This window comes from Mastacembelus armatus, chromosome 10 (genome assembly GCF_900324485.2).
Source record: "Mastacembelus armatus chromosome 10, fMasArm1.2, whole genome shotgun sequence".
Lineage (NCBI taxonomy): Eukaryota > Metazoa > Chordata > Actinopteri > Synbranchiformes > Mastacembelidae > Mastacembelus > Mastacembelus armatus.
Window position 1 is genome coordinate 1,565,456 of NC_046642.1, and position 22,946 is coordinate 1,588,401.

The 22,946-nt window shown below is 42.9% G+C and overlaps 1 protein-coding gene across 3 annotated transcripts in view; it reads left to right on the forward strand.

Annotated features, from left to right (window-relative positions):
- LOC113144881 (protocadherin-1-like) overlaps positions 1-22,946 on the forward strand; it is a 162,464-nt gene that overhangs the window by 138,845 nt on the left and 673 nt on the right. The window lies entirely within an intron of this gene.

Consider the following 22,946-nt stretch of genomic DNA (forward strand, 5'->3'; position numbering starts at 1 on the left):
CTCCATAGAGAATCATTACAGTCCTCCACTTTATTGAAGCTGCTGTGTATGAAACATTCAAACCCACGTTTTTATGGTCGCACCTTTTCATTAAATGGAAATATTCTTCATGTCGCGTACATCGCTTGAGACGTGTGAGGAGTCAGCACCGGCCCAACAGGAGCCATTTACCCACAATTCAGCCTGATGTGTTTAGAAACATGCCCCCCACTAAAACACAGAGTGTGTGTACTTCTGATTTCTGTGCACAGTATTTATGATAGTGTAGTAGTACTGACCAAACATCTAAAAATTCTTTCTGCTCCATTAAAGGGTTATTATTTATTTATTTATATGCATTTTCACGCATTAATACATTTCCTGTAGGATGCAGATGAACCAAGACACACACAACATGTAGCTGCTGTTTCTGAGAAGTTGCACCTTTTTATTCCAACTGAAACACCGAGTAGGAAAATGGTATAAAGTTGTGGGGTTTTGAGCAATGCTCCGTGGCACAACATGACTTGGAGCCAGCGATCAGTCCGCCGGTTTAGGTTAATAAAAATAAATCTTGCAGGTTGAGTATGAGCCTAAATGACTCGCTGAGACAGATCTGTCTTTGGAGCACGATCAGTGACGCCACAGGCGGTTTTCAGTGAAAAACTGTGAAGTTAATGGTGCTGCCGGTTTGAAAAATGGCTGACAATGGTTTGAGAAAGTAAGAGCTGATGCGGTGGCACCTAAAGCTGCTGCTGTTTAACATATGGCTAGGTGCTAATGGAGCCCTCCAGACACTCCTGTATTGTTAACTGCCAGCAGTGAACTTCCAGCCATGGCAGCCGCAGCAGCGCCAGGAGACTTCGCAGCTTCCCAGAGAAGATAATCTGATGTTAATTACCAACGGGTGCCAATAAATCACTCACAATCATGTCATAAACATGAAGGGGCCCTTCATGCATCATTATAGCTTGACGGAGATGAGTGAGCGTGAGCCTTTCGCCGTGACACTCGCCGCTTTGTGCAAAAGTCCCTTCAATTTCCCGCCCCCATCATTTCACACATGACAGCCTGGGATTTTCTTTAACTGCCTCCTCCAAGTCTTTCTTCACATTTTCCCACGTCACTGACATCAAATTACAAGGCTGCACACTCCCTTCCATAAAGCGGCATTAATGTGGACGAGAGGACAGACACTGCAGGTAATTACAGCTCTTCATTAAAATCGATTATTTAGCTGAAACGTTTTGAAAAGTGATTAATTGACATCTCGGTGATCTATCCATCTACTTTCTATGTCCTATTTATGCTGCTCAGGGCGTCTGCCGGGTGAGAGGCTGTCAGTCACTCTGAGAAAGTCTGAGCTGACAGAGACTAGTTAGTTTCAGAGATGTTTTCAGAACATGTTGGTCAGGTTGCCCCCTAACGTGGAGGATTTATTTAGAAGCAGGTGAGGTTTTAGCTCACAAGGGCGTATAGCTGCACAACTCTGCATCCCAGCTGTAATGGAAATATGATGGATGATGAACAGAGAGATGCAAGCTCTTTCTTTTCCATGCTCAATATTAAAGAAGTTGAAAAATGAAATTAGTCCTGAACCGGAACAGACCACTTGTCCCACCATATGACTAAACACGTCCTCGTGGTTTCTTTAGTAGAAATTGGAATTTTTGTACAGAGTTTAAATCCAGTGTGAAGCAGATGTTCTGCAGTTGTGCAGGACTGAAGTTAAAATATCTGAATAGTTTTGAATAATTCTGTGTAATTGCCAGAATCTCACCTCGAGCTTTACTTTGTTAGAAATGAGAAACTTAAACTGTCCATGATAATGAAGCAAATTCCATCTGCTGATGTCTGAAGGCTCCACAGCTAAAAATGAAAAATGGACCCTGTGATGAGATCAGGGTTTAACAACTGGCAAAAATCAGGAATTAAATCAAATCAAATCTAAACCCTGTTTCTGAGTTATAGCACACACACACACACACACACACACACACACACAGAAATCCAAAGCAGGAACAGTTTGATACAAGGCTTTTGCCCTTTTCCCCTTTTCCTCCTTTGTCTTGGTTTGGCTTTAACATAAAGGTCAAATGAAAAAAAAACACAAAATCAGAGCTATTCCCTCTCTGCTTCCTGTAAATCTCCATATCTAATGAGCGTGGAGGTGACTCTAACGGCCTGGCTCCGGTCAGCGCCAGCCAATTAGAGGCTGAGGAGGACGAGGGTGCTGTGTTAAAGCGTCTGAACATCTGGATTGAATCTGTGTCCGCCTTCTGTAACGTGGACCACACTGACGGGTCTGTTAGAGGTGTGTGTGTGTGTGTGTGTGTGTTTGACACAGGAAGTGACATGGCAGCTGCACTTACACAGCAACACAATGAACAGTGGTTTAAAGTCGGTTTATTCACTTTCCCTCAGTGTTTCAGAAAATAAGCTTCAGGTTGTGTATCTAATGTAGGGTTTTAGTGGAACTGCAGCCCTGGATGTGCCATTAAAAGTGGTAGATGATGGATGGATGGATGGATGGAAGACCTGACCTTGACTTTGTAGGCATTTCGTATCTTTCTCTGGACGTTCGGGACCAAGTAGGAGCTGATGAGTGTCAAAATTCTCTTCTTCTGTTTATTTCAAATGCCTGAACGTGGCTGTGCAACAGCAAAGAAGATTAGTTCAGTGGTTTTTAACTGCAAACTCAAACTATGATGTTCCATATAAAGAGACAGAGCCTCAGGAGGTTAAATAGACGTCAAGGCCCGGGGAAATAGATAAAAGTATAAAAAGACACTTGTGACCATTTGAACTGTGTGATCATACAGCATCTTTAGTCTTGACCCATATGCTCAAGGAGAAATTTCACTGCAGGGAAAGAAATTCAATATAATTCAGTGGAAAATCTGTTTTGCCTCTTACTATTGTTGATGGTTAGCTTGAACCTTTTTAAGTTACACCACTGGGAATGTTATGTCTGTGAGTCCAACTCTTACAAAGCAAAGAGCTGATGAATTCTCACCAACCTCAGCTGCTTTCTAGACCCAACCTGACACCTAAGACTGAAGAGTTTACATTCATGTAAACATATTTCCAGATTTGATGTGAAGCAGATCTAATGCTGGCATGGTAACATAATTAAAACTGTAGTTTTGACCTGGTGTGGTGTTAGAGGAGCAGTCAGGCAGGGCAGGTGAAACAGGTGAGTCCTGAGGAGTCTTAAATGTGGGCTCCAGAGAGAGGGAGCAGCAGCTGTGAAGGTCCTCGTAACCTGCAGCAGTTTTGTTTTGATGTGTGTAGTTTATGGTGGAAATGGAGAATTAATCCTTTAGTTTATTGTTTTTGCGGTGAAACTATCCGAAGGTTCAGATCAGCCAGGTGTCCCAGCTGCTGGGGAATGAACGTCAGACCTCGACCGTAAGAACGAATGTGATGTTTCTCTCTGTGAACGCTGTTCTGCTGTTTGGGTTTCGGCTGAGCTGTCTCCTCAGGTTACTCTGTTCATTATTAGTGTGATATTTGGACGTGGACACAGTTGATGTGGTGTGAAATAAACAGGTTGGGGAAATAAAGCTGCAGTCTTTTATCATGTAAATGTGAGGATCTCTTCTTTGAGTCTTTGCTCTAAACAGAGCTGTAATGAGGCTGCTGCTGCATCAACAGGACGTCACTGTGATTTACTGTTCAGCGTTTCATCAGGAACAGCCCCAACACACACACACACACACACGCAGACAATAGAAACAAAACATTTAAATGAACCTGCACCATCCCTCACCCTCTCCTCTGTTAGTCCAAACTTTCTGCTTCATTTGAGCCCAGAGTGCGTCCTAGCTCCTGCACTGAAGGAATTGTCTGCCACATTGCATTCTGGGTGTAATATGCCCCGGGGCAGTATTAGATTTAGCCAGTATCAGCCTTATTTGTTCACTTTACCCAGTTGAGTACACAGCCTGTACACGGTGTACAGTACAGCACGGCTCCTCGTCCACTTAGCACTCGGCAGATAAGACTTTTCTTTATCCTGCTTATCTTGCAGAAGATGAAAGACGCTCTGAGTGGAAATGAGATCTGGTGACAAAGCGCATCTTTAAACAGGGAGGTGTTTCTTCATTTCCAATAATGACGGCCTATATAGAGCGTGAAATGCTTCCTTCTTAATGTGTGTGTGTGTGTGTGTGTGTGTGTGTGTGTGTGTGTGATAGAGTGATACAGCAGCATCATTTGAGTGTAAAAGGCATTCAGTCCGAATAAGTTAACGCATCTAAATGAGCGAAGGGAAGGTTGCTGAGGGACAAACCTGAATTCCATTTTCTGCATCGCTTCACCTGTTCGCGGAGGTGTGTGTATGTGTGTGTGGTGTGTTTGTGGGGGAGAAGGGCGGGTGATGTGCTTTGACGTTCACCAGGCCAAATGTTTGACCAGGAGAGCGTGGACGGGCGGCCACGCCGTATCACTCCCTGCCCAAACTGCCGTCTGACCTCTGAGAGTCACTTCTAGTTGAGTTTTTCTGTCTTCCCTGCTTCCTCTGCTGCTGCTGCTGCTTCTGATCTGGGTGCAGATGAGGTTTCAGGACAGCAGAGTCCCTGTCAGACTGTCACTGAAAACTTTTACACCTGAAGATGAGTTCAGAACCCAGAATGAACCTTTGGGAGGTCCAGGCAGAATGTGAGTTTAGAAAACAAAGGAAGCTAAAGACTGGCGAACAGAAAACTGTTGTGAAATACGTTTTAGTTTAAAATACCAAGGGGATGATGGGGAAAGAAAAGTACAGACATATTTTGAAGAAGGTCATGTGTGAACTACTAAATTAGATTTTTATGTGTGAACCCATTTGTCTATCGAACCGGACTCTGACCCAAATGTTGTTAATGGTTTGTAGCTGCTGGTAACAACAGGACAGAAGCTCAGCTCCATTGAGCCTCAGTTTCCAGCCTTTCACTCATCACATATGCAACTGTGCACGCAGCCACTTCCAGCACAGTGACATGAAGCTGAAGGATTTCACATCTGTGGATGGAAGGGAGAGAAAAAGTCACTGACAGTCTCAAAAAGACACAGAGCACAGTGTCAGAACTGGAGCTTCTGGTACATGTGCATTAGCTGAACAATACGTTTTCACTGATCATCTAATAGTTTGTGTTTCAGATGCACAGATCAGATTAAACCAGCAGTAATCTTTTGCATCTGGAGTGAAACTTCCTTCACCTGTCAATCATCTGATCAGTTTACTGCTGTTTTGGTTGTCTGTTGCCCCACTGCACTCAAACGCCTCACACTCCTCCTGCCTCCTGTTTTTTTTAGCGACAGTTACGGAGCGTCTGGCGCCTTTGTTTTTACTGACGGTCAGTGAAGATTTCTGCTGCCTCCGCCATCTTGTCTTTCTTCTTCTCCTCCTCTTTGCTGGTGTAGACATGACAGAAATCTGTGACGCTCCAAACCAGCATTTTATTTCCTTTACTCTCCCTTTTACTTTTGTCTTGTCTGCTGACAAACATGATGCTTCACACTGTGAACACTTCTTGCTCCAGCTTCTTTTCTATGCTGATTCCTGAAGAGAGCAATTAAAGGACAATACCACTTTATTATTAATATTATTATTATTTTATAAATCACCTTGCCTTACATCATTTAAAGCAGTTGTGGGTGCAGGTCGGAGGTTTATGTCTTTCAGTGGAATCGACACTGATGATCTTTGAGACACTTCACAGTCCATTTATTAAAGCGTTAAACCGTTAAATACATTAATACATGTAAATTGCATGTATTGAAGTGTGAAGACGATCATTTTCACTGCAGCACCTCGGAAACACATGAGTCTGCCTCAGAAGTGACACTGGAGTCAGGAATTAAGTCGAAAATCATCAAGCGGAGAGAAAAATGTTGATAAACAGCACAGCAGTTTCAGTGTGGTGGTTTTAATCTGCCAACTAGGGCTTTCAGAGATTAGACACATCCCACTGGGAATTCAATATAAACATTATATATATGAATCTATTTATGTACAGATATACAGAGTCTTTGTTCAGTTTTGTCAGGTAATTCATTTTAGCATGTAAAACAGCAGATGTCCTGTCATGAGAAAGAAAGTAGATAAAATGCATAATATTAAAAATAAATATCAGGATTTGTTTTCATATACATATAATATATAATAAACTACCGGCCACACAAAACCACAAGCACAAGACAGATTCAAAGATTCAAGTACAACCATTGAGAGAGACAGTAGTTGACCCTCAGTAACAAGAGTCATGTGACCAGGCTACACTGAAAGTCCAGGTCTGAAACACTGTGCTTGTTTTTGTTTGGTGCAAACAGGCCAAATAAAAACTGAGCTAGGACAATATAACTTTGATATAAAACTCACACATACTCTTATATGTTCGCATTTGCATATTTGTGTTTTTATAGTAAAAAAATATGTCATTTTCCAAATCCAGCTGGATGTGTTTTATGTTTTTTAGGGTCTAATATGTTGACACAGTTTGTTAGGTAGAACATAATTGTCAGGTCACAAACAGTAGGTGATGTCCATGGTTATAATTTCTAATATGGTAAATAAAGGTGAAATCAAAAGTAGGCCGTGTCACGCAGAGTCGGTGTGTGGTCATCTGGTTTGCAGACGTGATGAAACGACTGCAGCGTCCTGACACATGTGGCTTCACCGTGTCAGGACGCTGCAGACCATTGGTGTGTGTGTGTGTGTGTGTGTGTGTGTGTCCTCTTGCAGTGACGTGAGTCATACGCCACCAGTGTGTGTGTGGCCCTTAAGGTGCTGTATACAAACTGTATTTGGTGAGAAGTGTGAAAGTTCAGTCTTCACCTCGAGAAATAGATTAGAAAATAATCCTGGCTCGGGGTCAGTTCACAAACTTTTTGCAGAGCTGCCACCTCTGTCTCAGCCTGGCTAGAAGCTGTGATGTAGCAGATGTGAGATGCAGCTGAAATGTCTGAAAACAGCAAATATGTCCAGTTAGCTTTATTTTGTAAAATTGATTTTCATGATCCAGTATATCACAAACAGCTGTGGCCACAGTGTAAGTTGTTTTTATTAGACAGGGACTCAAATATTAAAATTTCACAAGCTCAAGAACTTACTGAGTTGTCTGAGTGTGTGTGTGTGTGTGTGTGTGTGTGTGGCAAACATATGGGCTCTTTCTAACCAAGATGCTGACTGGCTCTCCCCCTGCATCCAATTAAATTGTAACACATAGACACACACACAAAGGAATGTATGGCTTCATATGTGACCTCTGACCCCTCTGAAGTGCTTTACATGCAAACACACTATAAAGAGGTACTCGTGTGTGTGTGTGTGTGTGTGTGTGTGTGTTTTAGTGCAGCCAGCAGCTCTGTATCACTGATCTATCCCATAAGTCACTGGGGGCTGCTGCCTATTGATCTGGCAACCCTGCCTGACACACACAGGCTCTCATCGCCTGCCAACTCGTTCACACGGCGGCGTCCATACAGATGGTCCGAACTGATGAAGAACCAACAATATACCTTTAAAATCCCTCCTCCACCTTTCCTCTCCTTCTTCCCCAGTAATTGATTAAAAGAATCACTGTGCAGCAACGTCTGTCGTCAGTAAACATGAGGTTGTTTATGAATCAGCAGCGTCTTTAACTTGTTGTTTTCCTCATGTTGTCTCTAAAAATTCCTTTTGTAACATGAGACTGTTAAGGAGGAATGTAGACCACAGGGTGACCACTCTCAGCCTGCTCTCACCTCCATGTGAACAAATAACACACTTTGGAAATACTGTACTAAATGTACAGAAACACGGGTTTGTTGAACAGTGGATACACCATGACACCGATCACTTACCGCATCACAACCATCCCAGCATGATGTGAAGTACTTCTCATGCATTACATGCAAAATCTGTTTTGGCGTACATACTGCATGTTATTTCCTAAATGTGGTATTTTTACATGATACTACTGTCTGAACCAAAATTTACATCCACTGCAGAAAAACAGAGCATGCTGTAACTACTGGAATGATATTATTGGATTCTGATTATTGATGATTATTGTGTTGATCACTTTAATGTTGGAGCTGGTGTTAACTACATTATATACTTCTAATTTGAAGTACTTTATATACCGCTGGGTAGCTGACGTTAACTACCTTATATACTTCTAATTTGAAGTACTTTATATACCGCTGGGTAGCTGACGTTAACTACCTTATATACTTCTAATTTGAAGTACTTTATATACCGCTGGGTAGCTGACGTTAACTACCTTATATACTTCTAATTTGAAGTACTTTATATACCGCTGGGTAGCTGACGTTAACTACCTTATGTACTTCTAATTTGAAGTACTTTATATACCGCTGGGTAGCTGACGTTAACTACCTTATGTACTTCTAATTTGAAGTACTTTCCATATTGCTGGGTATCTTGGGAATTTCCCACCAGGGATCAATAAAGTTTGATGATCAGTCTGTATTTTGTTGGATCCATCTGATTCTGAAAAGGAACTAAAGTTATCAGATAAATGTAGAGCAGGAAGAAGTACAAGGTTTGACTCTGACATGTAGTGAAGTCCAAGGATGAAGTAGTACAACATGGAAATACTCAGAGTACAAATATCCTAAATTTGCACTTAACTACAGTATTTAACATTGTGTCTTATAACTCAGAGATATGATGTGTTTCTGTGTGATATTGTCACATATATTGGCAGATCAACAATTCCTAGTGTACAAATACACACACACACTCCAATAGGGTTTGGTTCAGGTTTAGCTTCAGACCTCTACTGACCTTTGACCCTGTGGTGCAGCTCAGAGACACATGTTTCTCTGCAGGGACCTTCCACCTGTGTTTTTTGTCTGGTTTTTAACTCATACCCAGAGAAATGCACTTTGTGCCTGAATAAAACAGCGCTCATGTAATATTGACTCAACGAAGTCAGCTTCCTCTCTGTTGCATCAAACATCAGCCAGTCCTATGATCCATGCAGGACACATTTCAGGACTGGCAGCCGCTTCAGTCTTTTCCAGGGAATGTGCAGACAGTTTTCCTGCTCTGGGTGTTTTTGGTGTTTGTGTGTGAGTTTTGATGGGAACCTGCACTGAATGATTACTACCTCAGGAGGGTGATAAATAACTGGGCTGATGATGGATGTGGCTGTGGCTATTACAGTTCTGCTTTTATATATTCTCATTTATTTTCATTTGTTTGTCCTGCATTACATTTTTCTTTCCATTTATTGTGTTGATATATTTAAGTTAAATGAGAATAACAGGGTCTATGACATATGTAGTATAATATATCTTATAGGCACATATAGAGCCGGTTTCTTCCAGTTGTAGCCCTCATGGGAAATAAGAGTCAATAAGTTAATTCTTTAAAATACCTTTAAAATGAAATGTAATAAAAAAGTAAAGTTAATTTACTTTTGGAAAAAATATTACAATTATTGAATGAGAAATTACCTGGAATACATATCTATGCTTTTTACTAAAATTTATATAAAATAAATGCTTTTCCTTTATGACATTTAAAATGACAATAAATATAATTCATGTGAAGTATGTTAAATTTGCAGTTCACTCATTAGAAGGCAAAATTAAAAGATGAGGCTAAAACATCATTATTTCATTTAAATACAGATTAAAAACACAAAATAGTATGATCCAGTTTGTCCAGTGGAAATTGGACGAGAGCTGCTGCCTGGGATTTTGTTGCATGGGATTATGTTGCATGGGATTTTGTTGCATGGGATTATGTTGCATGGGATTATGTTGCATGCACTGACTGTAGAAGGGGTGGACATAGCCAGCCTGCTTCCGGGTTTGAAGTCATGTAGGAAGTAGCTGCTGGCTCCACAAACCCTGGTTCCTATTGACTTCCATTCAAAAATCAGCCCCAATTACTAAGTCACTATTGTTGCCACAGTGATCATTGTGACTTTGTCGTCTTTGTTTGAATAAGCTCTTAATATTCGTGATTTTTTACGTCGATATTTGCTCCGTAACAAGATATTAAGGTAAATAACTGACCAGTCAGGTGCCTCTTTTAATCTACAACGCCTCGTTCCACTCCTACGTGGAGATGATTGACAGGTTTGATTGACAGGTTGCTTCACCCATACACAAATGGCGGACGCCCTCCATTTTATACGTAGAATTAATTTTACATAACAGATATTGATATTTAGCCTCAGGCTAAGTGTTATGGCTAATGTCGTGTAGCTTTAGCCGCTCTCTCCAGGGGGCGTGTACGTTCAACAAGCTCGCTGCTGATTGGCTCAGTGGTCTCCATGGGAACGTTCTCTTCCTGTCCAAATATGGTCCTACTGGCTCCACAGAAGCAACGTGGCGACGTCTGTAACGGCTGAAAATGGCGACCGAATCGGCTTCAGTCTCGCGGTAAGTAACGCCATGAGTGACGTCACTGGATAGGCCTGGATCCTGGACGAGACTTCAACCGAGGACTTCGTGAACCGGAAGAAGTTTTCTGTCGTGGTTTGGAGGACTTTAGTTTAGTTCGCGTCGCTCTCAAGCTGAAACAGTCCGGTTTCTCTCTTCACATCTTTCCCTCGGACTCGTGAGTAAAATGGGACAGTGTGTGTAAACTCAGGTGTGGGTGCTACTCAAATATTTGACATTTTTTTGTTTATATTAAATCATATTCTAAAGTTAAAAGTCTGTGTCTAAATGACAAACTTGTGCAGCCTGGTTTCTGTTTGTTAGAGGGTTTTCCCAGATGTTTCCAGCTGTGTGGGACCAGCTCTTGCCAGCAGAGACAATGTCAAGACAAACCAGACGATTTAACAGTGGAGGCACAAAGGCATATTTTAATAAAGTGTCTTCACACAGTTCTAGCATTCAGATTTATTGATCCGTCCTGTGATTGTCTGATCCCTTGAATACTTCATATTTGGAAAGCGTGCTGCATCCTGAAATGATTTTCATGGGCAGACCGAGTCCTTCATGCCAGACTTCCCCTGGATATCTGACTCACTTCCTCTGCTGCTTCCTCCACTCAGGCTGTGGAAGCTGCAGACAGGAAGAACAAAGACTGATGGGATATGAGGACCAGGAGGCAGAAAGAGTGAGGCAGGTAGAAACAGAGATGAGAAAGATGGAGAAAAGCAATCAGAAAGGAAGGACAGGAAATAAAAGAAATAATGGACAAGAGAAGGAAGGAGTGTGGAAAATAAATAAGCAGATGATAAGTAGATGAGTGGAGGAGAACGAGGCTCCTGGTTGTCATTTTCATTCTGTTCAGGTGAAACTGTAGTCTGGATGTTAGTGTCAGTTCTATTTAAACACTCTTTCACTTTGTAGCACTTGAAGGACTTTTATTTTGGTAACTGCTTATTCTTGTGGCTGTGATGCAGGAGAGCGTCCTGTTTCTGTGCTGCTGCATGGAGACGTAGGCAGCTGGTGGTAACTGTGTCCTCATCTGCAATTCTGTCTGCTGGTGTCCTGTTTTGTTTTCTTTCTCTCCTCTGCATCTCCTTGAGTAGATAATGCATCGTTTTAAAGGTTCATTTTATCACTGTCAAAACTGACTGGTGGATAGTTTTTTCTTTATCTGCACCCCAGCCAGCCTGTCTCTAAGGTGAAGGAAATCTTTGCGTCCCTCTCTGCTTCTATTAAATTTTAAATCTGTTCTGACATCACAGTAAAATGACTGTGATGATCAAAATGTTAAATATTATTACTCTGTTTACTTGACCTCTCTGCATGAGTCGAACTGTTTTAAGGTTTTAACCAGGATCTAGAAGCTGTGGCTCAGAAGGTGGAGCAGGTCGTCCTCTAACCTAAGAGTCTCTGGTTTGATTCCTGGCTTCTCTAGTTCGCATGTTGAAGTGTCTTTGGGTAAGACACTGACCTCCACATTGCCTGGTGGCTCGTCGATCGGTGTATGATTATGTGTGTGTGTGACAAAGCTTTGCATGGCAGCGCCGCCATCACTGTGTGTGTGTGTGTGAGTTGGTGAATGGGAAATAGTGTAAAGGTCTCTGAGTTAGAAGACCACGTCCCAAGGCCATAAAAGGCCCAAAGACACCGAGGGTTGGTTGTGAGGTTTGGACTCTGTACACCAGAGCTGAGAGAGCACTATGTCGCTTATCACCATCTATATCTGATGTCCTGCCTTTGTCTTTTACTTTGCGTCTGCTTTGGTGAGGCACAAAACACAGCAAATAAACTCCTTCTGTTGTGGCTTCTGCATTATGCAGCAGTGTAGATCCTCATCATCCAGCTGCAGTCGCACTGAACCAGTTTTTCTGCATGAGGTTTGGTTGGTGAAGCGGTTTTTCTCCAGAGAGCAGCCTTGCTGAGCTCCAGCCTTGATGCGCAGTGACAGACTCAACTTCTGTTCGAGGGGTTTTACTTTTACATTTCCAGCGGACGAGAAAAAAAAAGAAAAACAATGTCTGTCACACTTTATTTCCTCCATTAAAAACAGAAAAAAATTCTTCTGCAAACTTCATCTCAGTGTAGAAAATGACACAACGTCTGACAGCGAAGTTTAACTGCAGTCTTCCTCCTGTTTTTTGTTTTTATTCTAAGTCAAATTATCTCTGCATAGTTTCGCTCCCTTTTCAAGACACTTTGAGAGTCTTTAGATCTGGTTTCTTTCAGTAAGAGGAAGAGGAAGATATAAGTGTTGAAATAAGGATGTGTTCTGATGTAAATCTCTGGTGTCTTCTGGATTTATGCGTAAACATAAAAAAGGAGGGTAGTTATAATTTATCATGTTCCTCGTTTTGCTCGGGTGTTTCTGAGGAAATGGAGAATTATTCTCCTCCTGTGTTCCACTTTCTTTTTTTTTTTTTTTCTGTCTTGTCTAAAATTTGTCAAAGGTCAAATGTTCAAAAAAGTGAGTTGATCTCATTTTAAGACGCTGTAAGGACAGAAATATCTTTCCAGTTTTAGTCATTTAAACCTGAACTTTTTGTCCAGGGTTTTTTTTATTGAAAAAAATCAGCCTGTAGGAGTCCACAGCTTCGTGTGCACGTGGCATAAATAAGCACAAATCCCCGCTGAGATCAGGCTGAAGTGATGCACCTGAACGCAGCTTGTCATTGTGCTCCTGCTCCTCAACACGCCTGTCGCATGTTGTTTTCTGCGGCCGGTCATACGCGTCAGCAGCAATCTGTCTGCGGCATCACTCAGCTGTGAGCAGGAATATGAGAAGGCATCAATCAGGTAGACGTTACTGTCGGATCAAAACAGGAAGTGGCTCGGAGCTGAGCCGAACACTCGGTTTGAAGTTATGACGAGCCGGTAACGATCAGTGAGGGAACATGAAAACCTGCTGCTGACAAACTGAGGAACACACCGATAACTGATGGATGGAGAGTCTGCTGCCATGTTAGCAGCCAACACTCATAACTAGATTCATTTTTCTTTGTGGGGCAAAATGCACAGAACAGTCAGATTGTCCCTTGACATCTCCGGCTGACTCTATTTTCATGCCATGATTCTCTCACTCTAACTGGTTTCTGGGACAGGGCTGATTTTGTGTACTGCTGAGTACTCACGCTGATTTGATTTCGGTTGACTAGGACGTGCTTCACCTCCTGTGAGCAGCTGATCAGTGATCAGTCTGTGTTGCTCCAGGAGATACTGCTGGAAGTCACCTCCGAACAACCTGTACAGCTGAGTCCGCTTCTGTTTTTGTCATTGGATGATGCTTTTCAGACTAACAAAGTAAAGACCAGACCTGGTCCTGTGCACCTGGGTGCACCTGGAGAAACCTGATCTGGGTGCTAACTGAGAGGCCTGAGCCAGACCAAGTGTGCTTATGTTAGCATGCTAATGTAAATACTGTCCACCTTAATACAAACAATAGTTATGAAAACATGCATGTTACCTGTTAGCATGTTAACAGAGCAGCTGATGGACCTTGATTTTGTCTCCCAGGTGTTTGGGTTTATCCTCTAGTAGTGGTTCCCAACCCTGGTCCCGAAGGGAAGCCTGGTCCAACTATCCCTGGCTTACCCACTGCTGATTACCCGGATCAGGTGTGATCAGCCAATCAGAAGCTGGGGATTCAGATTTTTTTTAACCTTTTATTTGTACATACATTTATATAATTGTTGGTTGGTTGAGTTCTAGTTAACTGAGTTTAATTCAGCTTTGTGAAGCTTTATCTGGTTTGTTGAGGCTTATTTTTCTGTGGGTGTTTCAGGTGTGAGTGAGTAACAGGAACAGTGGGATGTTCTAGGTGGAACCAGCAGCTCTTGGTGCCATGATTCACACACACACTGTAAACCTGCAGCTCTAAGTGGGTTTTTACCCTCAGAGTTAAAACATTGCGACGTCCCATTAATAAACCCCCCCCAACATCCCCCCGTTATAACCGCCCCCTTCGCCCGAGCCCCAAATGCATCCTGGGAAATGGCAGCAGCTACAGCCGCAGGGTGCGATGTTGCAAATTTATTCACTTTTGTAGGATAATTGAATTTTTCCTTCATAGTAGGCCGATTCCATAGGGGGGGTGTGTGCGTGTGTGTGTTCATGTGTTTGCGTGCGCGTGTGTGTGTGTGTGCGTGCTCTTTTTTCCTTCAGACTATTAATAATTGACTGGTCGGTGTTTCTTTCACTGTGCAGTTTTATTTCACCTCGCTGCTAATTCGGTCCCTCCTCAGATCTGATCTGCAGGTTTTATTTTTTTTAATTTTTCACTCGGTTGATGTTATTTACAGTCTGGACGAACATGGCTGCCGTTATGGGGAGGGTCACTGAGTCTGGTTTACTGTCTCAGCTTCCTGTTTGATGTGCGAGCGTGTGTGTTAACTTCAAGAGACAGGCGTAAACAGGAACACTTTAAACCTACAACATTAGTGATTGTTTGATGCATGGAAAACAACACTGACAGCTCTGTAAGTCCGGTCTGACAGCCAAGAGTCACATCTCTCTGTCTCAGCTGAAACATTAAAGCAAAAAAAATCTGTTTTCTTTTCAACAGCCGGGGCCTTATTACAGTTGTCTTGTCGATCATTCCCATCAGACGCGTTCACAGTTTTCAAGCTGTGGCTGGATGTTTGATACATGTTAAGATCTTTCCTAAAATAGGTCTTGGAAGAGGTAGAGTATAGTCCAGGGTTTCCATGTTAGATTTTCCAGCTTCTGAATTGAGTTATTCATTTCCGAAGTGGTACCATTAAGAGATTAGAATGTAATGGATCTTATACAACGAAATGTGAAATATGTAAAGAAAAGATCATGGGTAATTATTGCTTTTATAGTTAAATGCAGTTATTATATCATGATCTTTGGAAAAAATGTGTTTGATGAAAACTGTTAAACCAAAATGAGTCCTGGACAGTTTGAAGATGGAGGAAAATGATTCCCGACTGTAAATTCTCATTTCAATGAATAATAATTTGACATAACTAAATCCTAACTAACCAGCAGTTTTATGTACTTTAAGATAAGTTAGACAGCAGATCCCCGTGACCCTAAATAGGAATAAGTGGGTATAGATAATGGATGGATAGATGCAGATGTGCTGCAGCTGCCAGCTCTGAGGTGTTTGTATATTCAGGTCAGTTTGTGCATTCAAAGCAAACACAAACCGTGTTCCTCTGCATCTTTAATGACCCATGTCTTTCTTTACACACACACACACACACACACACACACACACCCACACACACCCGGGTGCACTGGTCCAATATTTATAGCCAGGAGAAGCAGCTATGTTATTGTACTTGATACAGCTTCGGGCAGTTTCTGTTGCAGTTGCTTTGGTTTGTTCTCAGCTGCTGCTCTTAAATACAAAACACTACAAGTAAAAATGTTGGTTCGTTCTCTTGAGCGTGATGACTTTCATAAGTCTGTCTCATATCTGTCCGCCTGACGCTAAAGAGTCTGTTTAGACCAGTTTACTGAGAGTGAATCACTTTCGCTCCGTGCTGATCTTGCAGACAGATGTAGTACCTGAAACACTGATACTGGCTGGACCTCTTTGTGTTCAGTGTTTTAAAATTGACAGTTTTGTTTTATTTTATTTTACACTTTGGTTACACAGAACAGACGAAAAGCTCTCGCTGCTGCAGATCAGACTCCCTGCACCACCTGAGAACAGCCAGGCAGCGGGCGAACCCGCACCACATCATTACCCAGGCTACTGCTGCTGCGGCGGTGGCGGTCATATTGATGAGCTCAGAGAGCGTGCAGATGCTGCAGCTGCTTATCGATCAGCTGGGAAGGGACGTTGAATCACAAAGCAGACCTGCATCGATGAGAAGCGAGTGAACGGCGGGAAAGATGTGAGTGTAGCTGTGTAGAAATTCTGGATAAAAACAAATGCGTTGTCAGAAGATGTCGTATCGGTGCGTGGGATTTTATTCAGGCTTGGTATCACAAAGAAAATGGAAAAGGAATCTAGAACTGAGGAGAAGGACACGGGGAAGAAAATAGGAAACTGGATAAGAAAGAGTGAGAGGACAAAGGGAGGGGCTGTGGAGGTTTTGGACACAACTCAACATATATATAAAAACTATATTGTCTGATGATTGCATATCAGAGTTTGGAATAGAGTTTGTGTTTCCCTAAAAATAGAGCAGCAAAGAAACAAGAAACGGATACACAGGGAAATAGGAAATGGAAACTGGAGGAGTCAGAAAGGAAAATGGAAAGAAGGAGGAAGCACAGAAACTAAATCAAATATTTTATTGGACTGTGACAAGAGTTTGAATCATATTCTGATTTTGTATACTGAAGAAAATGAAGGCAGACATGAGGTGAAAGGAGTGTAGGAGAAAAAGGAAATAAGAAACTGGGAAGAACTTGAGCAGGGAGCTCGAGCAAATATTAATTAAAAAAATACTCATTATTGGATGATGACATGTAAAGTTCGGTTCAATTCAGGTTTTAGATCCAAAGGAAACAACAGAGGCAGCTGGGTAGGTAGGAAAAATGGACAGGAAGGATCTCAGAGGGTCAACATCACCTTCACTAACATCCCAGTATGTTACTGGCCCTAACAGAGTAGTAGCATCTCCAGAAAACAGAGAAGTAGAAACGAAGCAGAGACTTTTCTTTCCCCTTTTTCGGCTGTTTAATGTTTGTTCTGCTTCAGACGGAGTCAGAGGGTGAATTAATTTTGGAAAACGAGAAAAGGGGAGAGGAGTGGTTGTCTAACTTCTCTGCATGAGGCAGGAGGAGGGGGGGTACTTTGGCGTCTGACAGCATCAAATGTTGATGTTTGAAAGAAGAAGAAAAAAACAAACGATTTTCATCTTCATTGCTTTCTGCTGCTAATTAGTGAAAAAACGTCTGACATTTAAATATCTAATACCCTTTTTCTTCTTTCCTTCCATCTCTGAGATAAATCTGTGTCTCCTTTTCCTTCATTTTCTGCCAAGCCTGGTTTCTTTTCACCCCCTCCCCCCTTCAGTCTTATTTTCCTCCACTTTCATCCCCCCTGCCTCCCTTCGTCCCTCCCCCCTTCGTCCTCTTTCCCAGCTCTGTGTCGATTAATTAATTGCCGGCTAATTTAATTTCTCAAAAAGTAATAACTTGTTTAAGCATGAATAAAGACTGACAAGGCAAAGTTCTAATCTGCCCAAAGTTTAATTAGAGCCGGCAAGGTTTCCACACAGACTGGGGGGTCAGAGAGGGGGTGGGGATGGACTGATGGAGGGAGAGGCAACAAAGGAAAGAGGGATGTACGGAGAGAAATGAGGAAAAAAAAAAACACGTTTAACTGATTTTATACGTTTTATTTCTCCGAGAATCGACGATGAGAAATCAATGCAGGACTCTGTGCTGCACTAAAACGGACAGATGGAAAAACAGACTTAAGTCCAGAAATAATTCAGCAAACCAGCAACATGGCAGTGAAGGAAAGTATTTGCTATTCTGGAATAATTTATGTCTTTTATCAAAGGAGAGAATAGAAAATGTGCTAAACCTGGTTTGTTGTGAACATGGCTCCACTGGTGTGGCTGGGTCCATCTGGGTCCATCAGAATGAGCCCGGCAGCTGTTTTACTTAAAGATTAAAAGTAATTTTTTGTGTGTGTGTGTGTGTGTGTGTGTGTGTGTGTGTGTGTGTGTGTGTGTGTGTGTGTGTGTGTGTGTGTGTGTGTGTGTGTGTGTGTGTGTGTGTGTGTGTGTGTGTGTGTGTGTGTGTGTGTGTGTGTGTGTGTGTGTGTGTGCGCGTACACAAGAAGTTCAGGTGTTTCTGACCTTTGTCCATGAAAACAGAGCATTAATGTGGACTCACTAGGTGGTCTGTACCCTGCCCAGCCACATTTGACCCCCCCGAAGTCCAGTTTGTTTGAGTAGCTGGACACCACCACTCTCTCTTCTGTTCAGCTGTATCGTGGTGACGTGAGTGTGATCTGGCCTCGATGATTTCAAGTGCAGTGTGAGTCCAGACCAGCGGGGGAGTGGGGAGAGGGAGCGCTTGTGCTTGGGCACCGCACGAGGTAACTGTGCCTAGTGTGACTACACCTACATGTCAGTGATCAGCCCTGTCATTGATCTAGTGGCAGGTGAAGTGACTAACCGTGATTATCCCATTGCTGTGGCACCTGGGCAGGACACATCAGGCAGCAGGTGAACAGTCAGTTCTGGACATTGATGTGTTGGAAGCAGGAAAATGTGCAGCATAAGGATCAGAGCCAGGACTGGGTCAGAACACAGTGATCCCAGCTCATTGTGCTTGGGGCTGTGTAGCTCAGTGTCCACACTGACCCCTGTCCACCACTGAAAGCTCCTACAATGGACAGGTGAGCATCAGAACTGGACCATGGAGCAGGGGAAGGACAACGTTAACACCTTAAAAAGCGTGTAGTCTGATCCCGACATCATGTTTTTAGCCTCATGTGAATGGATCTAAGTCCGTGACATGCTTCTAAAACTAAGGCTTCCTCATGTGTGGGGGCTGTCGGCGTCACCGCTGATTACAGTGGGGGAAGCAGCAGCAGCAGCACCAGGCTTGCCTTCTCCTGGACGTCTTTGAGCGCTCAGAGCAGCTGAACCTCCTCTCACTCCTCTATTGTTCCTGTAAGATAAATTGAGCCATTGACATCGACAGAGAAAAGGCATTAATTGAAGGTTTTCCTGCTGCAGCTTTAGCTGCAACAAGAGCACACAAACGCAGCTTCAAAGTAATTAAACACATTAACACTTCAAGCAGAAGCAGAGAAAAGAAGCTCTCTTTTCTGTACTTTCACTTTCATTTATCACACAGGACTGAGCAGGGAGAGGGGGAAGCACCAGGATTTAGCATATTTCTGCAACTAAAGTGATGGAGCAGTAAAGAGGAGGCAGAAGAGCAGAGAAGAAAGGGAAAGAGCCAGTCTGCCTGGGCTCCTTACTCTAGTCCACAGCGTAGAATGTCAGATACTCATCTGGAAATTATTTCCATTTCATACCACTGACATCTTCCCAAGTGGGGACTCAGAAATCTAATTAGTTTGACCGGAAAATGGTGACCAAGGTAGTGGAGTGTATTATGCAGAGAGAGCGGCCGTCAGGGCGAGCGAGGGTCCCTTGGGTTAACTGGAACTCAGGAGTGCAGATAAGGGCTACAGGGGGAAAAACTCAGGAGGGCTACTCCATTTTAAATAGCCTTGACTAATAGAGGCAACCTTGAATTCAGTGTTGCGGCCCTCTGACAGCATCACCGCCGAGCCCGGCTGAGGGAGGAGACAGAGGAGAGAGATAGCACTTCCTACTCCAGGGGTTACCCCAGAATTTTTCAAACTTCCCTTAAGTACTGATGAGAAAGCTGAAGTCACTGACCATCGCTGCTGCCCCTCCACCATGTGACGCTGTGGTTTATGGAGCACCATGGCACAGTTTGAATAATGGGCTAATGATTTCTTCTACCAGCCCTTTTCCACTGCCAGAAGTGAAGTATTTAAGTCCAATGCAGACGTTCCAGAAAACTGTGTGCATGGGAACAACAGTGGGTTCAAGGTTAGAGACAGTCTGTGTTTACGGCGAATAAAATGTGCTTAGGTTGAGGCACATAAAACAAAGCCATGGTCCTAAATTTAAAGACGGGCCTTAATTGCAGGTCTGTGACCAGTGTAAGTCAGTGTCTCCACCACCCGCACCACCACGTGTCCTGGCAGATAGAGGACGCATTAATCCACAAAGGCTGGCGCTGTTAGGAAATAGAGATTGAACTGCCCAGTGTTGATGTAATTCCTGGCTGCATTGTCAGGGGCCTTGCTTTGGTCTCCACTGTGCTCCAGCTGCTCTGGGGATAAATTACTGGACCTAAATTTGGGCCGAGCTCAGGAGGTGACACTAAAGACAGGTTCCAGGTGCTTTCACAGGTTGGCCGCAGTGCAGTTGATCATGATCAGTGAAGCAGGTGTTTCATCAATGACAATGACCAAAATAAAAAGGACTGGTCAGCTGAACTGAGCAGGGACACAAATGAAAAGATAACAGGTCACAGTGGAGTGGAGTGGAGCAAAACCACACCTGAAGGGGGAGGAGTTGCAGGAGGTGATTTTGGCTGATCAATCAGTAAAAGACTCCTTATAACAGGTTGGTTGGAACAGAGCAAAGATTGTGGCATAACCACAGATATCTGCAATTTCTGGGTCACCTCGTTAGGTGTAAAAAAAACACAAAGGTTGCAAGAAAACAGAAACATAAATCGAACTAACAATACAAACCAGCTAAATTAATGATGTATTTTAATCATTAGCTGATTTGTGCTTTGGTCACTAATGAGCCTCAGGGGCAGGACTAATTGCTGAGTCTTAAGGATGATGATGATCGTAGCTGGGGGCAACCTGCTCATGTCGCTACCGAGGGAAGGCCTTATTAGCCGACACTGTTATCGATCTTACAACTTAGCCACAACCAACCCTGACCGCCCAAACTCTTCCTCCAATCATGCTCCCCAATTAGCTCCATCTCAAACCAGAGCCAATTAGTCCTTATGCTTAATTAGGGCGAACATGACCCCCCATCAGGCAGACTAAAGTCTGTGATTAGAGCTACAGATCACCGTGCCCAGGCCCCGGATCCACGTTCACACTCTGATTGGCTGCTATTGTTTTAAGAATAGCTTACTGTTGTATATTGAGTGGTTAAGGAGATTTTACATTGGTGAAGTACTCACATGGTTATATGGTCACATGGTTAATTTAAAAAGTGGGAAAAGTCAAACAATGTTCACTAATATTCACTATAAACTTATATAATTTAGATTTTTATCATTTATCATATTTGTACAATCATAGTGGGCGTATGCAACATATGTAAGACATGATTCAGACGCTTTGATTTCAGATGAGGTGTGAAGCAAACAGGTTGTACTGAGGCAACATTTGGACCAATTTACACCGACTGGAGTGACTGAACAGAAGGGGAGATTCCTGTTTATCTCCTCTTGTACTCGTAAACATCACCTGTTCAAAGATGGTTCCCCTGAGGAAGGTGCTGCACTCTGACAAGTTTCAGAGAGTTTGTACAAGTGACAAACACAAACAGACGGAGTGGGGAGTCTTCCAGGAGGAGCATCTGTAACTGAACTCAAAGCCAGAGTGCTTTCAAAATAAAAGTCCTTCAGTGTTTTCTGATTAAGGGGCTCACAGGAGGCATTTGTTTTCAGATGTCACAGAGTTTTAGAAGCGCCTGACGAGGAGAGGCCTGGGTGGTTAGAGTTAGGGCTCAAAGTACAGTGTGTTGTGACCATGTTAGTAAAAATGCTACAAAAATGCATCACTGGTGTTTTTATAGCACCCAAAGGTTCAGCTGAAACTAACAGCAGGTGGTCAGTTCTGTAGCGATCAGATGAAGAAGGGGTCCAATAGGATTTATAGCAAAGAAAGCAGGAGTCAGACATCAGGCTGTTAATAATGGTTCTCCTGGTCCAGTTGAACTTGGCTGCTGAATGTTTTATTTGTTGTTGTTGAAGTGAATTAAGTTTAGAGTTTGTTCAGCCATGCAGTTCTGACGGTGTCGGTGCTCTATAAGCCTCCTGCTGACACGACGTTCAGAGGCAAAGCGCTTATTAAAAAAGCTACTCTGAACTCAGCAGCCGCTCGCACATGACTTAACATTTCTGCAAGCACCTTGCTTTTGCATGGGAAGTGCTTAAAAACTGAAATCCACAGCAGTCGGCCGTGAGAATGTGGGCTGGGGGTACAAAATAAAAAGTTGGAGCACAGTCGCTACTCAGCACTCCCAGGGATTAGAACGTGCACATCAACCCGCAAACAGACAGAAAAGCCGACTGTAGCTTCTTTTACAAAAAGGAGGCAATTTCAATTATGCATGAAGCAGAGGGCATTTTGGGAAATAAGCACCATTCCCCGGGAGGACCAGCAGCCCCTCCACCCCCACAAACCTCCAGCCTCCAGTATCAAAGAATGATCTAATGTCACGCACAGAAGAAAGGTTACTTTCTGCATACGCATTGATATTTCTGCTTCCATCTCTGACCTTTTTTCCATTCAAAGCTGTGATTTTTTTTTTTTTTTAATTTTTTTTTTTTATACGAACTCAGTCCTGTATGAGCTGTCTGTCAGTGTCTGTCTGCCTGTCTCAGAGGCTCAGGATTAATGTGAAAATCATATAAAACCAACATGACACAAAGGGAAAGTACCCAGAGGTTAGAAGCAGCTTCTGTATCCGTGTCGTTTCCTGCAGATCCTTCTCTTTTTGCTCCGTTTGTGCAACATAATTAACGTGTTAACGAACCTGAGCCTGTTTTTCCCTCCTGTAAATGAGCTGATCCTGTTTCACGCTCAGCACCCAGTGTTTGATATGTGGTTTCTGTCTTTCAACAACAAATGAAGAAACATTCCTGGCATTTTGTGAACTATTAGTGACTAAAAATACACACTGAGCTTTAATTAATTTTCTTCAAATGGATAATAGGCCTGTGTGGATAAAGGGATAAGGACATTTTTAATCAGCGTCTCGTGCTCCTTGTAGCTTGTGTGCTGCTGAACCACCACATTTCATTCTCAGGTTTGTTGGGTTTTTTGGGAACAAAAGCAACAT